The sequence below is a fragment of the Panthera leo genome, chromosome F2 (assembly GCF_018350215.1).
Source record: "Panthera leo isolate Ple1 chromosome F2, P.leo_Ple1_pat1.1, whole genome shotgun sequence".
Classification (NCBI taxonomy): Eukaryota; Metazoa; Chordata; class Mammalia; order Carnivora; family Felidae; genus Panthera; species Panthera leo.
In genome coordinates, this window is record NC_056695.1 from 12,084,672 (window position 1) to 12,100,964 (window position 16,293).

Below are 16,293 nucleotides of genomic sequence, written 5' to 3' on the forward strand. Positions count from 1 at the left end.
TAGGTAGGTGCCCCTCTTTCTTTCTTTTAAACTGAAGTGACATTCACAATACATAAAATGAGCCATCTTAAGGTGAGTATTTCAGTAGTATTTAGTACATTCACAGTCTATACAACCACCCCGTCTCTCTAGTTTCAAAACCCCAAAGGAGACCCTAGACCTATTCCACAGTTAACTTCCCATTAGCCCCTCCACCCGGCCGCTGGTGACCATGAATCTGTGTTCTCTCTCTATGGATCTCCCTGTTCTGGACGTCGCATATAAATGTCCTCATACGACAGGTGGCCTTCTGTGGCTGTTTTTTTTTTTTTTATTTCAGCATGTTTTCCAGGTCCCTACACGTCGTAGTGGATATCGACACTTCATTCTTTTTCCTGGCTTAACACTCCACTGCATGGGACTACCACGCTTTGCTTGCCCCTTCCGTCACCGATGGACATTTGGCCTGTTTCCACCTTTCCACAATCAGGGCCGCTGCCGCCACGAATAAGTGTGTATGTGTACGTGTATCAGACTCGCTATCCAAGAGTACGTGTCCACAGCCTAGCTCTGATTTTCCCACATTTAAATAACAAAAACATCCTTTCGGTGTTTTATTTAAAAATTACCCAAAGGCACCTGGGTGGCTCAGTCGGTTAAGCACCTGACTTCGGTTCAGGTCATGATCTCATGGTTCGTGAGTTCGAGCCCCAGATCAGGCTCTCTGCTGTCAGTGTGGAGCCTGCTTCGGATCCTCTGTCTCCCTCTCTCTCTCTCTCTGCACCTCCCCTGTGCTCTCACTGTCTCTCGAAAATAAATAAGCATTCAAAAAATGACTAAAATTGTATATGCGCATAGTTTCCAAAAAGTCGAATAGTATGGCAGGCTCATAATAAAAGCAACCATCCCTCCGTCCTGCCTTTCCCCACCTCACAAGCTACTCCCCAGAGTTCTCAGTCCTGCCTTCACCCCTCGTTGGTGCCCGCGTCCACGGTCAACCTCCAGCTCCCGTGGGAGGAGGCGTGGAGGCTGGACCCCCGGCTGGGCAGTGTTGAGAGGCGATGCGGAGGCCGGCCCCACAGCTGCAGCCCACCTTCTGTGGTGACCTCAGCTCACCGGTCATGGACATCGCACTCTGCCAAGTCCACGTGGTATTGGCACTTCTTACTGCCAATCCCTTTGCCTTATTTCCCTTGTGTGTTTGTAAATTTTATTCCTTTAATGGTATTTATCGAGATTTGGGGGAAGGAGATAAAGGCATGTGTTCAATCGACCTCGTTTACCCAGAAGTCCAGTAAGTTCCTTTAAAAAAAAAAATTGTCAGAGCACCTGGGTGACTCAGTTGTGCGTCCGACTCTTAATTTCGGCTCAGGTCACGATCCTGGGTCGTGGGATCGAGCCCTGTGTTGGGCTCCGTGCTGTCAGTGCATGGAGCCTGCTTAAGATTCTCTCTCTCCCGCCCCCCCCCTTTCTCCCTCCCTCCCTCTGCCCCTCTCCACTCACATTCGTTTTCTACAAAAAAAAAAAAAAGTCTTCCTTTATAACTTGTTAAAATGCAGGGTTTGCTGCAGAAAACATAAAACAAAGAAAAGGTGAAGAATTAAAAGTGCTCTCCAAGTGTGGTTCCCCATGAAGCCAACTCTGAGACAAGATCTGGGTACAAGTAATTTCGGGGGGCAGTGCTCCCAGGAGCACAGAGAGGGCATGAAGAAATGAGACGGGGAGAGGAGGAGAGGAAGCTAACGAAGGTGTGCTGGGAGTCTTACTGCTCTGGGTATCCCGGGGCTCATTCCCACGGAGGCCCCCCCCCCCCCGGAAAACTGACAAGGATGCACCCCAGCAAAAGGTGACTTCTGTCACTGGTGGGAGTTGCTCTGGGGACATCAGCTCCCTGGCAATGCAGCCTTCCCTGGACACCACCAGACAGGCCATGAGGCAGAGCCGCGCGGAGACCTGTGGCCTGGGATCAAAGACTCCAGGTGATGATCTGGGGGTGGGGACCAGGGCACCAGAAGCATCTGCTCAAATGACCTAGAATCTTAGCACCCAGAGAAAACGACTTAGCATCTTGCTGTATTGCTGTCCAGCTTCTTTCTTTGCACACATGCATGCTCTTTTATGAAAAGGAAGTCACACTGTGCCCATCGCTTGTTTTCCAATAAATGGTCCGGCGTTGTCACATAATCTCCTTAGTCGTCGTGATCGGGAGTGTAGCCCAGGGGCCTCGCTGTCCAGTTCACACGTTGGCTCTGCCACTTACCAGCAGGGATTGGAGCCCCTCATCCGGGTTCCGCATCTATAAAATGGAAGTAATAATCGCCCCGCCTCGTAGGGTGGCGCGGGGGGTGAAATACACCATGAGTGAAGTTCTTAGGCATTTACTCGGCACAAGGTGAATTAAATGTTACCTCACTGATTTCCTACCTAATTTTTGAATCCCGTGTAGTACTTCATTGTGTGGATGTGCTAAAATGTATCTACTCATCTCCTTCTGAGGACTAGCTCTGTAAATAATTGCGGCACAATAACCCAAACTCAGTTAAGGGGCGCCTGGGTGGCTCAGTTGGTTAAGCCACCGAGTCTTGATTTCAGCTCAGGTCATGATCTCACAGTTGTGAGATCAAGCCCTGGGTCGGGCCGAGCTGGGCACGGAGCCTGCTTGGGATTCTCTCTCCCCTTCTGTCTCTCTGTCTCTGTCTCTGTCTCTGTCTCTCTCTCCCTCTGCCCCTCCCCCACTCATGCATATGTGTGTGTGTGCGCGCGTGCGCGTGCTCTCTCTCTCCCTCTCTCTCTCTCTCACACACACACACACACACACACACACACACACACGAGAGGCTCAGTTAACATTCTTACAGCTAAATCTTTGGACACATAAACAATGATCTCTTTAGAATATATTCTTAGAAGTACTTGTTCATAAAGGATAGGCATTTTTAAAGATTCTATGTATGTAATTTCCTCCAGAAATGCACCATTTTATATTCCACCTAGACCTTGCGTTCGGTTTTCTGTCCTGGATTACCAGCAATGAAAATTTTTATTAAAAAAAATTTTTTTTGCAACTTGATGGGCCGTTCTCAAATCTTGTGTTTCAGTGTCACTTAGTAAGCCCTTTTCCCCCTCATTGCATTGAAATGCTTTAATTTCAGATGGCAAAATTTGTGCATTTTCGGGCCTGTTTCTGATATTTTTATTGTGTCACAGATTTCTACATTTCTGTTGCCACCACCCCTCAGAACACCCAAAATTCTATTGGAATTTTTAAAACTTGGGTTTAATGTATAGTTTAATTTGGGGGAAAGTTGATATTGTTGTGATATTTAATGTTCCCATCCAGGAAAAATATATGTCTATCTGTGCAACAAGGACTTTTTTTTTAATGTTTATTTATTTTTGAGACAGAGAGCACGAGCAGGGGAGGGGCAGAGAGAGGATTGGAGGTAAGCTCCTCACTGACAGCAGAGAGCCTCATGTGGGGCTCGAACTCATGAACCATGAGATCACAACCTGAGCCGAAGTTGGACACTTAACCGACTGAGCCACCCAGACGCCCCCTAACAAGGACTTTTAAGGTAATGATATTCATTCTAGAAATAGAATTTTGAGGAGCTCAATTCGTTTTCAAAACCTAAAATTAATCTCACTCCTGCATTTTCAAATTCAGCGCAATTTAGGGAGGAAATTTCTGCCCATTTTGCTATTTGACCAATCTAAGGCATTGCGCAATTTCTACTAATTTTTTATCATTTCTCGTCTACTTTTACTTTTCAACCGCTTATTTTCTCTTCTACACATCGCTTAATTCTTTGCCCTAAAAAATAGCCTTTCTCTTCTTTTAGCTCTAAAATGTCATCCAAAAATAAACAGCCAATATTCCCTCTGTATGCATTTGATCCAATTCAATATGAGTGAACCTTCAGCAACTACTGGGTATTTGCCAAGTAAATATAGTAACATCATATTAATATGCTACTTGATAACACAATGTGATATTCTTTCATATGGAGCGTCCAAATTATTGAAAAATAATGACTACTGGAGTCCTTGCTTGTGGCTTAATAATCACGTTTTCCACATAGTATTCTTCCCAGCGGGCTGGCTCTTGTTGGTTTCTTTGAACCTTGTCCTCAAGACAAATTGCACTAGATTGGCTCCATGGTCTACTCCTTCGTCAGAAAAGCTGTACAGACGCGTTCTTTCTGCAGGCCGCCTGCGCAGTGCCCTAGCCCTTCTTTCTCCTGCCCGTTTTGGCGCCTCCTTCCAAGCTTCTCAGCCCCCTGGGCCTGACTGCCCGCCCTTCCCTTCCTCAAGCTTCCTGCTGGGTCCCTGGGCTGCTTCTTGTAGCACAATGCGAAAGAGCAAACAATTGGGAACACCTCAAGCCTATCGATGTGGGAATTTTCAAGTAAAATTTTAATCTATTCTGCAACTGACTAGCAATGCGATCTTGAGCAAGTACTTAACCTTTCTGTAACCTAGTTTCCTTGATAAAAATGGGGATACCAGTAATACTCCATGAGATCATTGATGAAATGGCCTGATTTTTATGAAACACCAGAAGAGTGCTTCATGGACAGTTAGCAGTATATGCTTGTTCAGTTAATAAGAAGGAAAAAAAGGAAAAAAAATTGTGGGATGCTAAACAATGGCAATATAAATCAGATATATGTATATGTATATAATATATTATTTAGTAAAACTAATATATAACTCTATGCAAAACATATTGTTAACTAAAAAGTGTGATGCAGAATAATATACATATTACAATCATATGCATATATACACACATATGCACATTATAAATGTATGTATCCCACACACAGAGGAAATTATGTAGAGAAATACGAAATTATGTAGAGAAATACCTCCCAACTTTGGACTATGATAACTAGTTTCTGGAAGGAGAATTTTTATCTTTAATTCTATACACTTCTATACTGGTTGAATTTTTAAATAATAATATTACATTAATATAGTATTTGTATTAATGAAAATTATATTAATAGAAAAAATTGGCAAGCAGTATGAACAGACAATTCACAAAAGAAGAAATACAGATAGTTTCCAAGCATATGAAAAGATGGTCAAGATCAGTCAAATATAAGTTGAAACAAAGAGATACCACTTTTGTCCGTCCAATGGGCAAAAAATAAAAATGCTTCATAACATCCAGGATTAAGGATCTACTTGTTCATAAAATGTTGAAGGAATTTAAAAAGGGGAAATCGTATATATGAGTGTGTGTGTGTAAAATGACCAGATGATAACAATTTTATTCTTCTGATTCTATCCTACAAAAATTATAGCATAAATATATAAAGGTGAATATGTAGAATATTTACTTAAACGTGATTTTTAAAGCAAAATTGCTTGCATTTCCACACTAGGAGAAGGGATAAATTAGGGAATACATTACAGGCCATTTAAAAAATAAGGTTTTGGGGTGCCTGGCTGGCTCAGTCAGTACAACATGTAACTCTCGATCTAGGGGTTGCGAATTGGAGCTTCATGTTGGGCGTAGAGATTACTTAAAAAGAAAATCTTGGGGCGCCTGGGTGGCGCAGTCGGTTAAGCGTCCGACTTCAGCCAGGTCACGATCTCGCGGTCCGTGAGTTCGAGCCCCGCGTCAGGCTCTGGGCTGATGGCTCGGAGCCTGGAGCCTGTTTCCGATTCTGTGTTTCCCTCTCTCTCTGCCCCTCCCCCGTTCATGCTCTGTCTCTCTCTGTCCCAAAAATAAATTAAAAACGTTGAAAAAAAATTAAAAAAAAAAAAAAAAACCCACAAAGGGGGCACCTGGGTGGCTCTGTGGGTTAAGTGTCCAATTCTTGATTTTGGCTCAGGTCATGATCTCATAGGGTGGTGAGATCAACCCCTGAGTCCAGCTCTGAGCTGACAGCATGGAGCCTGCTTGGGATTCTGTTTCTCTCTCTCTCTCTGCCCCTCCCCCGCATATGCACACTTGATCTCGTTCTCTCTCTCTCTCTCTCTCAAAAATAAATAAAAACTTAAAAAACAAAAAAGAAATACAGGGCATCTGAGTGGCTCAGTCAGTTAAGTGACTGACTCTTGATTTCAGTTGAGGTCATGATCTCATAGTTCATGAGTTCGAGCCCCACATGGGGCTCTGTGCTGACAATGCAGAGCCTGCTTGAGATTCTCTCTCTCTCTTCCTCTCTCTCTGCCTGTTCCCAGCTTGTGCACGCGCGCTCTCTCTCTCTCTCTCTCTCAAAATAAATTTTAAAAAAAAGTTAAAAAAGAAACTTCAAAAAAAAGTTTTTATGCACTAAGCTGAAAAATCCATAATATAAAGAAAAAAAATTTAGGCTACAGAACAATATTTATGGTAAGATCCCATCTTTTGTGAAAATAATGACAAAAGCAGAAAATCCTACTTCAGTGTAAATACGCTTGGCAAAGCCTGGAAAAAATGATGTCACCAAGTTTACACGTGAACTGAGTGATGACCAAGGCAGGGGGTGGGAGGCAGGAGAAATGATGTTTCCATTACACAAGTGTGCATGGCTTATCCCGGTTTCTGTGAGCTCCTGTTGCTCCTGAATTTTAAAAGTTGTAGGTGTTTTTTTTTTTTTTTTAAATCACCATTTTAATTAACAAATATACGTGCAGCTACATTTTTATAAACGACAGCATTAAAAAACAAATGTGGAGGAGGGGTATGGGACCGTCAAATTTGTTGCGAACTTAAAAGTGCTCTAAAAAACAAAGTCTGGGGGCGCCTGGGTGGCGCAGTCGGTTAAGCGTCCGACTTCAGCCAGGTCACGATCTCGCGGTCCGTGAGTTCGAGCCCCGCGTCGAGCTCTGGGCTGATGGCTCGGAGCCTGGAGCCTGTTTCCGATTCTGTGTCTCCCTCTCTCTCTGCCCCTCCCCCGTTCATGCTCTGTCTCTCTCTGTCCCAAAAATAAATAAAAAACGTTGAAAAAAAAAACAAAACAAATTCTGTGTTTCAAAGTCAAATGCCCAAGAAGTTGTGTTAAAAAGTTGTCGTAGCTTTGTGTTGTGATGTGAATTACAGATTCCCAAACTGACGGACTCCTGTCAAGAAATAAGTTGCATGCGACATAATATTGTAAGACAAAATGTTACGCGGCATTTTTTTTCCTGCATTCAAAATTTTACATAAAGGTAAGAGTTTCTTAAGAGAAAAGTATAAGCGTTAAACATACTCTTATCATACGATCCTATAGCAACTCTCATTAGTGGTTTCATGAAACCACTAATGGTGAAAATTTGTTTACATAAAAACCTACGCACAAAAATCTATAGCAGCCTTGTTCACGATTACCAAAACTTAGAAACAACCAAGATGCCCTTTAATGGATGAATCGAACCACAAATGTGGTCCATCCAGAGAATGGAAAATAGATAGCCCTAGAGAGAAATGAGCTATTAAGCACAAAAAGACATGTAGAAGCCTTAAATGTGCAACACTGAGTTAAAGAAGACAATCCGGAAAGGCCACATATTGTATGGTCCCAACTATATGACATTCTGGAAAAGGCAAAAACTATGGAGACAGTGAGATCAATAGGGTGCCCGGGTGGCTCGGTCGGTTGGGCATCTGACTTCCACTCAGGTCATGATCTCACTGTGGCTTTGAGCCCTGCATTGGACTCTCTACTTTTTCAGATCCTCTGCCTCCCTTTCTCTCTTCCCCTACCCCACTCGTGCTCTCTCTCTTTCTCAAAAATAAAATACACATACAAAAAAAAAAAAAAAAAAAGGTCAGCGGTCGCCGGAGGTTAAGCGGGAGGGAGGACTGAACCGGCAGAGCACAGGGGATTTTTAGGGCAGCGAAATTTTTCTGTGTGATTTTTCTGGGTGGATACGTGTCATGATACATTTGTCAAAACCCACAGAAGGTGCACCACAAAGAGCGAGGCCTTATGTAAGCTGTTGACTTTAGTTAATAATCACGCATCAATATGGATTCATCGATTATAACAAATCATCAACCAATGAAAAATGTTAGTAACAGGGGAAATCGGGACGCATGAGAGCACATACCAAAACTTTTATCTACACCTCAAACTACTTTGAAAAGTCTATTAATTTAAAAAAAAAAAAAAAGTGTACAGATTGCAGTTTATGCTTCCCACCGGATGTCCTGATAGGAGAGCCAGAGGCAGAGCCCCAGTCATTTACCACGGCTCAGGCGCCCCCTCGGTTCGGAGGCGTGTTCGGATGCTGGAAGAATGAAGAAGGAAGCCTGCAAATAAATGGCAAACAGATTTAGCTGGTTTCTTTGCATGAACAGAAACCCCGTCAAAAAATTAAAATCACGCTCCTCTCTGTTCCTCAAGATCCCCTTCGCCTCCCCACACCTCTCGCACTTTTGCTCACGTCTGGACCGAATTTGACTGTCAGACTCTGCCTCTGGAGTCCCGATGACACCCGGACGGGAAGTCGTTCTGCCGGGCCGGCTGGCCTGGCCTCTGACCAGTCCTGGGCATGGCCAGGCGGCTGGGACTAAAGGCACGTCCACCTTGGTCCCCCCTGGTGCCCAGAGGACTTCCGCTTCTGTTGGCTTCTCCCTGTTCATTTGCCTGGACTTCTGTGTCCCAATTTCAGACTCAGTGCCCGCAGTTCCCCTAAGTTCAAGAGGGCAGGGGACGGTTTGTTCAGTGTTTCGTTCTCTGATGTATGCCTCGCACCTGGAACGATGCTTCATTCATTAAACAACAAAAAAGTGTTGAAGATACTTGGAAAAAATTAATGGAGGAATAAAAAAAGGAAAAATATAGACTCATATTTTTCCCTTACCTGTTCTCTTTTGGAAAAGGCTCTCTGTTCCTCCAAGATTCCGTCCTTCTTACTTTTTTGGTGTTAAAATGGCTTCTCTCAAGTAACAGCAGTCGCCTTTGTAGGAAAGACATTTACTTTGCCCTGTCATCCTTTGTACCTTTTGGGATTACCAATTCAGAAATAAATAAAGACAAATTTAAAATAAAATAATTGAAGTCCCCCCCCCAAAAAAAAAATAATTGAAGTCCTTGCCGTTAGGATGGCAATTTTTAAAATGTCTGTAATTGGCAAAATAAAAAAAATTTAATTGTAATCTTCTGTTGATTTCCTAAATTTATTGAATTTGGCGCTTTCAAATTAAGAGCAAACCCCCCCAGATCCCAAAGCATGGAGTACGACTTGGCACTGAAATATTTGGTGAATGAATGAACAGCTCTGGTCTGAAATGCTTGAGGTCAGTGTATAGACTTCACAACAGTAAAAATGGCTGTCATGACACCGTTAAAGGCTTTTGTCACCTGTCACTGTACTCTTAACAACAACTTCCTGATTGCTTTCTCCACAGCTAGGTTCTCTAAAAAAAAATTTTTTTTTTAGTGTTTATTTATTTTTGAGACAGAGAGAGACAGAGCATGAAGAGGGGAGGGGCAGAGAGAGGGAGACACCAGAATCCCAAGCAGGCTCCAGGCTCCTAGCTGTCAGCACAGAGCCCGACGCAAGGCTCGAACCCCTGAACCAGGAGATCATGACCTGAGCCGAAGCTGGACGCCCAACCGACTGAGCCACCCAGGCGCCCCACAAGTAGGTTCTTACACACACACACACACACACACACACACACACACGCAGCCCACATGGGGGGGCTGCTCTGGTCAGGCTGGGAGGGGTGGAGCCCTCCTGGGGTCTTGCCACCTATGGCAGTGGATTACAGGTGAGGCTGCCCGTGTCGGAATGTCTGGGATTGGTTCCAAACCCAGGTTCCAGGGCCATGCGCTCAAAATCGGAGTTGGGGGTAGCCGGGTATCTGGTTGGAAGACACCCTGTGACCCCCTCCTGCTCCTCTGCCCTCTCCCCCTGACTTGGACCTCCTCCAAAGGCCACCTCTTCCTCATCTCAGGATCCCCAGGTCTGGCGGAATGTGACCTTATTTGGAAATGACATCCTTGCAGGTGAGGTCGTACTGGAGTTGGAGGAGAGGGAGCTTAATCCATGGAGGAGACGGGCCCCCGGGAGAGCGCATTGTGGCCCCCAAGGCGGAGACTGGGCCGGGCAGCTTCAAGCCAAGCAGGGGCCACAGAAGCTAGGAAGAGGCAAGGAAGGGTTGTCCCCAGAGGCTCAGAGGGAGCGTGGCCCTGCCCATACCTGAGTTTCAGACTTCCGGCCTCCAGAACCAGGGGACGTCCTCTCCTTTAAGCCGGCCAGTCTGTGGTAGGTACTTGCTTGCGGCAGCCCTAGGAAGCGAGTACAGATTCTAAATGCACTACTTCCCCACTGGATGACTATTGCACCCCCCACACTGTTGTTTTGTCCTGTTTCTACCACGAAGGTGATAACATAATTTGAACTAGGCGTCTTGATCCAGCCCTGGAGGGAAGTACTTTTCTATCTGCACACCTCCCCCCAAATCTTTCTGTTTCCTGGAAATCTATCCCAAAATTAATACACAAGGGGGTAAAATATAGAATACGTAAGGGGTTCCCACTTCACCAGGTGTGGCACTCTCGGTTTATCTTCATTTGGGGGTGCTCTAAGTCAGGTGTCTCACATCGGGGTTGCCCTTGGTCCCCTGAACACCCTGAGCTCACGGCCCGTCCAGGTCCCGTGGGAAAGACTGGGCTCCTTCAGAAGAGAGAAGGGGACCCGGGACAAGCACGAAACGGGTTTCCCAGACCCGGGTGTGAATCAGGGGAAAATACTGCCGGCTCTGGGACACGCTCTCAAACAGTGATGCAGGGGGCGATATCCCTTCTCAGGGTTATTTATTTTGATTTCCCTGGTCTTATCTTTTGGACTCGAATTCATCCTGAGATGAAGAAACGGTTAAAAGGCCTTGCACGAAATCGTAAGAGATTTTGTTGCCAGCTCCACAGCCGCCTGTTTGCCAGCGCCTCTGATTTCTCTCCGGGATTTTAAAGCTCTTTCCAAGTCCAGATGCCCTAAACATTGAAAGAGGCTATAATTGGGGCGCCTGGGTGTCTCAGTCAGCTCAGCAACTGACTCTCAGTTTCGCCTTAGGTCATAATGACGCAGTTTCATGAGCTTGAGCTCGGCATCAGGCTCTGTGCTGAGAGTGCAGAGCCTGCTTGGGATTCTCTCCCTCCGCCTCTCTCTGCCCCTCCCCTCCTCACACTGTCTCCGTCTCTTTCAAACTAAAGAAGTAAAAATAAATAAATAAATAAATAAATAAATAAATAAAATTCAAAATTTAAAAAATTAAAAGATGCTATAATAATAATAATTATTATTATAATTATAAATTACCACTTTTAGAGGAAAACTACATCTTTTCACTTGTCGAATATCTATTAAAGCAGAGAAAGTTATTTTGGGACACCGTAGCCACCTTCTAGGAGTGACGGGAAAAGGGATAAAGCGTATTTTACGTTAGCATTTGACAATGTGAGAAATACATTTCATCAGACTGAGAAGAGCCTTACCAATATATCAGAGGCATGTACCTCGAATTAAGCTTCCGTTCCTTCTGAGGACACAGAGTTAAATTTCACCGGAACCTCCCCCTTCCATCAAAACCAGAAGTGCGCGACATTGACGTGGCCACGCCCTCCGGGGGGTGGCTCCTTGTGCAGGTCACTCTTGCCCTCTGCACAAGCCAATGATTGTATTTCTTCAGTGGGCTTTATTACTGCGAAGAAAACCTTTTTATTACTGCCACGTGATTTGACACTAAAAATTATTAAAAAGAACTTAACAAACCAAAGCCATGACCAAAAAAAAAAAAAAAAAAAAAAAGAAAACAACAAAACGTGTTGTGTATGGATCATTTTTATGCCTGGGACCAACTTTATTATTTTTGGAACTATTACAAGACTTCTGTTAAACATGTTGAATGTTAAGAGGAAACAGACTCTTGGCAAACGTGGAAAACCAATTATAGAAAACGTCTCTGCTACAGCTAGAGAGAAACACGGGGAAAGGACAGAGGAGAACCTGGTCCTTCCCCTCCTCTAACTCCCGAAAACACACAGACGATGCAGTTGCCTTGAAAAGAATATGACTGTGACATCATCGTCGTTGTTTTTGTGTTTACAGGCAAAAAACAGTAAAGTGATACTTCTCAGTTGAATCTACTTATGCAGTAGAGGACAACATAGGACTACTTTTCTTAAGGCAAATCTGATGTAAGAAAAGTAGAATTTCCAAAATACATAACCTAAAAAATGATTGTTATACAACACGAAAACCTTCAGCACCAACAAAGAAATCAACTTACCTTAAATTGTAAATAGCTGAATTAGAAATATTAATTTACTCAAGTTTTGAGGGCATATCTGTTTATACAGTGTAGTAAAAGCATGCTATCATGGAAATGTTAATGAAAGGGTATAATTTTATCTACATAAATATTGACAAGATTGAAATGAATGAAGCTTCAATTTTGAATTGATGAAATTTTGAAAAGCTAGACAGCTGATCTGGAAAAAGAGTCAACGGAGGAAATGAAACGTTTTCAGTTTGTATTGACCATTCTTTCATCACGTTCTCCCGTGTGTTCGGCACTGTGCTAAACACCTATGTGTGCGGATGCATAAGACATGCTCTCCGACCTCAAGGAACTTCCAGTTTTAGGGCAAAGCCCTTGGAAATGCAATAACAGAGGCAGCCCACGTGGAAGGAACTGAGGGAGTCTTGAGAGAGTATTTCTGACAGAAAGAACAGCATACTCCGGGGGCAAAGTGTGTGTGGGGAGGGGTGGGGTGGGGGGGATAGTTGGTTGTGTGAGAGTAAAAACATGCAGAAGGGAAAGGCCACAGATGAATCTGGAGGTGTGGGTAGGAGCCAGACCATGATGGCTGTCTGGGGCAGGCACCATCAAAGGAGGAAAGGCAAGGCACATTCACTGGGACTTTGGAAAAGACTCTTAAGAAGTGTGGGCAGAGTGAAAAGAATCAGCGAGGTAAGGCTTCCGGGGACAGCCGCCGTGGGAAGCCATCACCCCCCCAGGCTGAGGGGTTAAAGAAAGATGGCACACGCCGGAACGGGTCGTGTGCTGGAACCCAGGAAGAGAGGGTGGCCACCTGTCGAGTGCGAAGAAGAACTAGGAAGACAAATGAGTAGGTGCTTCCTGTTAGATTTAAAATAGTGTCACACTTTTGTAAGATGGTTAAATATTTAGCCTTGGCAAATATCAGATGGCAAGAGCTTAGTTATGGGACATTGTAAAAACAGAATAATAAAAAGACAACCACTGGCCAATGAGGCCAGTCTTCAGTCAGGTCTATGGAGCCATCTTCCCTGCCCCGACTGGCCCCTTAGGTATTAACACTCTGATTGCAGGTGCACCTGTCATGTCCACTGATGGCAGTGGGACATAGTGGATAGGGCTGGCCCGATGCTGTCCCGTCCCCCAGGCTGCTCTGCCAGCCTCCCTGTCAGTGTTTTACTGGAGATGGAGAGGCACTTGTTGGCCAAGGACAAAGAGCGCTGGGTGCTGGCTGTGGGGTGGGTGGGGGCGGAGGACGGCTGAACACAATCCTTTTATCCCTCTCAGTCCCCGGAACCTCAAATCCTAACGCTGATCCTTAATCACAGAAGTTAAACAGACTTAGCCAACTCAATTTTCAGTGATAATGAGCATCAGAAATCACACGGATTAATGAGTCGAAAACGATCCTCTTCTGAATAATTTTATTTCTGATTTCTTAACCCTCCTGATACGGGCACCGTGAACAAGCAGTGACAGGGACTGATTTGAGGCTGACTGTCCATTTTCCCCTGTCTTTGGCAGAGCCACAGATGGGCCCAGCACTGGCTACTACCTGTAGAACCAGGCCTAAAGAGGCCAAGGAAAACGGGAGGGGCAGAGACCCTTTACCCTCGACTCTCATTAAGGATGTACCACTTCTCAGCCAAAGGCACAGACTGAAGAAGAAAGGCGGGGGGAGTCTTGAAGATATGGCCCTTTCTCTCGGTTTTATGCTACCGAATCCCCAAATTCCTGCCATGCATCCTTGGTTCCTCCGCTCTCGTCCGTCTTCTGAAGAACCGACTTGTCAGCATTCAGCCAATAACTGGATGATTGAGAACCCCAGCACCTCTTCCGACACCAATTAGACGCAGCAAGCACGGCCAGTGGGGATTTTAGGGGTGCTACGAAGCCGTGCGCCTGAAAGAAGACAAAGAAAGAAGAGAAAGAGAAAACACGGAAAAGCAGAGGGTGAGAGACTTTCCCATGTGCTACTGCCCGTGTCCGTGTCTGTTTGAAAGAGAACAGAGGTGCAGATTGGAGGGGGTGCCTCTCTTCAAGATGCTAGGCATGCTTCACTTTTCTGCAGGAAACCACACACAGATGGCAGTCTTGTATCCACAGGGTTACCTAAAATATAAATGGATGAAAGGGCTAACATAGTTAAATGCATGACTGTTGAAAAGAATCTGATCAAAAATGGGTTAATAATCATATCCTCAGAAATGACTAAGTCCGCTTAGTGAGCGATTGAGAACACATAGCCACACGGCTCTGAGCAGAGTCAGACAGGATTGTAGGCCCGATTCCCAGCACTGCACCCCAACTGTCGGACTTTGGGCAAGCTACCTAACCTTCTGCATCTGTAAAATGGGGATAATAATGTCGCCGCCCCCTAGGGTTTTCATGAGCATCTAACAAGATAGTGAAAACAGTGTTTGGCACATACCAAGTGTTCTGTAAATATTATGACTCTCTATAGGTTGGTCTATAGTTATATATAGAATACCAAAGCAAAAGTCCTAAGGAAAAGACTTGCTGGAAAAGTCTCAAACTTAGTTGCCTAGTCATTTCATACCTTATAGACTATATTATATAACCTGCAGCTTGTGTTTATTATAAACAGCTTATTTCACTCAGCTTAATCTCTAAATGTTAATCATTTATTCAATAATTTTTAAGTAAATCAATTTAATTATAGAGATCAACAATTTATTTTTTATTTTTTTAAATGTTTATTTATTTTTGAGACACAGAGAGACAGAGCATGAGCAGGGGAGGGGCAGCGAGAGAGGGAGACACAGAATCCGAAGCAGGCTCCAGACTCTGAGCTGTCAGCACAGAGCCCGACGCCGGGCTCGAACTCACAAACTGCGAGATCATGGCCTGCTTGCAAGTGGGACACTTAAGCGACTAAGCCACCCAGGTGCCCCTAGAAATGAACAATTTAAATGCTAGAAGTTTAAATAATCAAAGGTCAATTTGTATCACTCACAGACATCCACACAACTATTTGTGTTTCATTTCTGGTGACAGCTAGAATGTTTTTGCTGATGATTTCTGCTTTTTTATTCCTATTTTGTGATGGGTGAGGTTGAGGACCTGGAACAGTTGCCACTGAGGAAGCTGCAACAATGTTTTAAATTTTTCACTATATCTCTTCTTTTTTTCCTACCACAAAACAACAATGACCACACACACACACACACACACACACACACAGACTCACACAAAACCCTCATATTAAATTAGTATAATTTTGAGGAAAGTCTGTAAAATAAATTTATTTAACATCAAATCTGGTTTAGTGGAAATCCCTCTAATAAGAAATGAGGTCATGTCTCTTGCAGTGAATCATGTCCGTTAAATTCATCTCGTTTTCTGGATGTTTTCCTTCCTTCGTTTGTTTGTCATTTCCAAGTCTCTAATTCTTGTTGATTGTTCAATTAAATGAAATCATTGATTTTTTTTTTTAATTTTGAAGACAGCATTAAACTGATGCTACAAAGTATAATCTGTACGGGTGATGTATGGAAATGTTGAATGACTACATTGTGCACCTGAAACTAATATAACACTGTATGTTAACTAACTGGAATTAACATAAAAACTTAAAAAAAATTAAATAGATTTTTAAACACGTGCACGCACACACACAATCTGTATTAACACAAGACTGCTTTTAACTCTACAATAATTTTTCCTATCCAGCTTTTTAAAAAGCAAATATAATTCAGTTACATTCAGAACTCAACAGACATTTCTAATTGTGATCTCTTCATTCATATGTGTCTTCTTTCCTTTGCCATCTTTCTACTCCTTTGATACTGGGAACAAAATAAGAAAGATGGTTATTCTTTATTATAATATTCCATTACCTAGGAAACTTCTTCGGGATGAAAGAAAATCCTGCTCTTCACATGGATTGGTAACTGATTCATCTGCATACACTTCTCTACTGCTCTCACTTTCCTTTACTCCAAAATTACACACTGAAAGATTACAACTCCACTTAAATAACTCCCACATATATTCATTTAGATCTGAGAACCAAGATCTCCTCCGTGGCTCTTTAAAAGATCTCTTCTATTCCAAGACCTTGAGATGTGTGATCCAACACA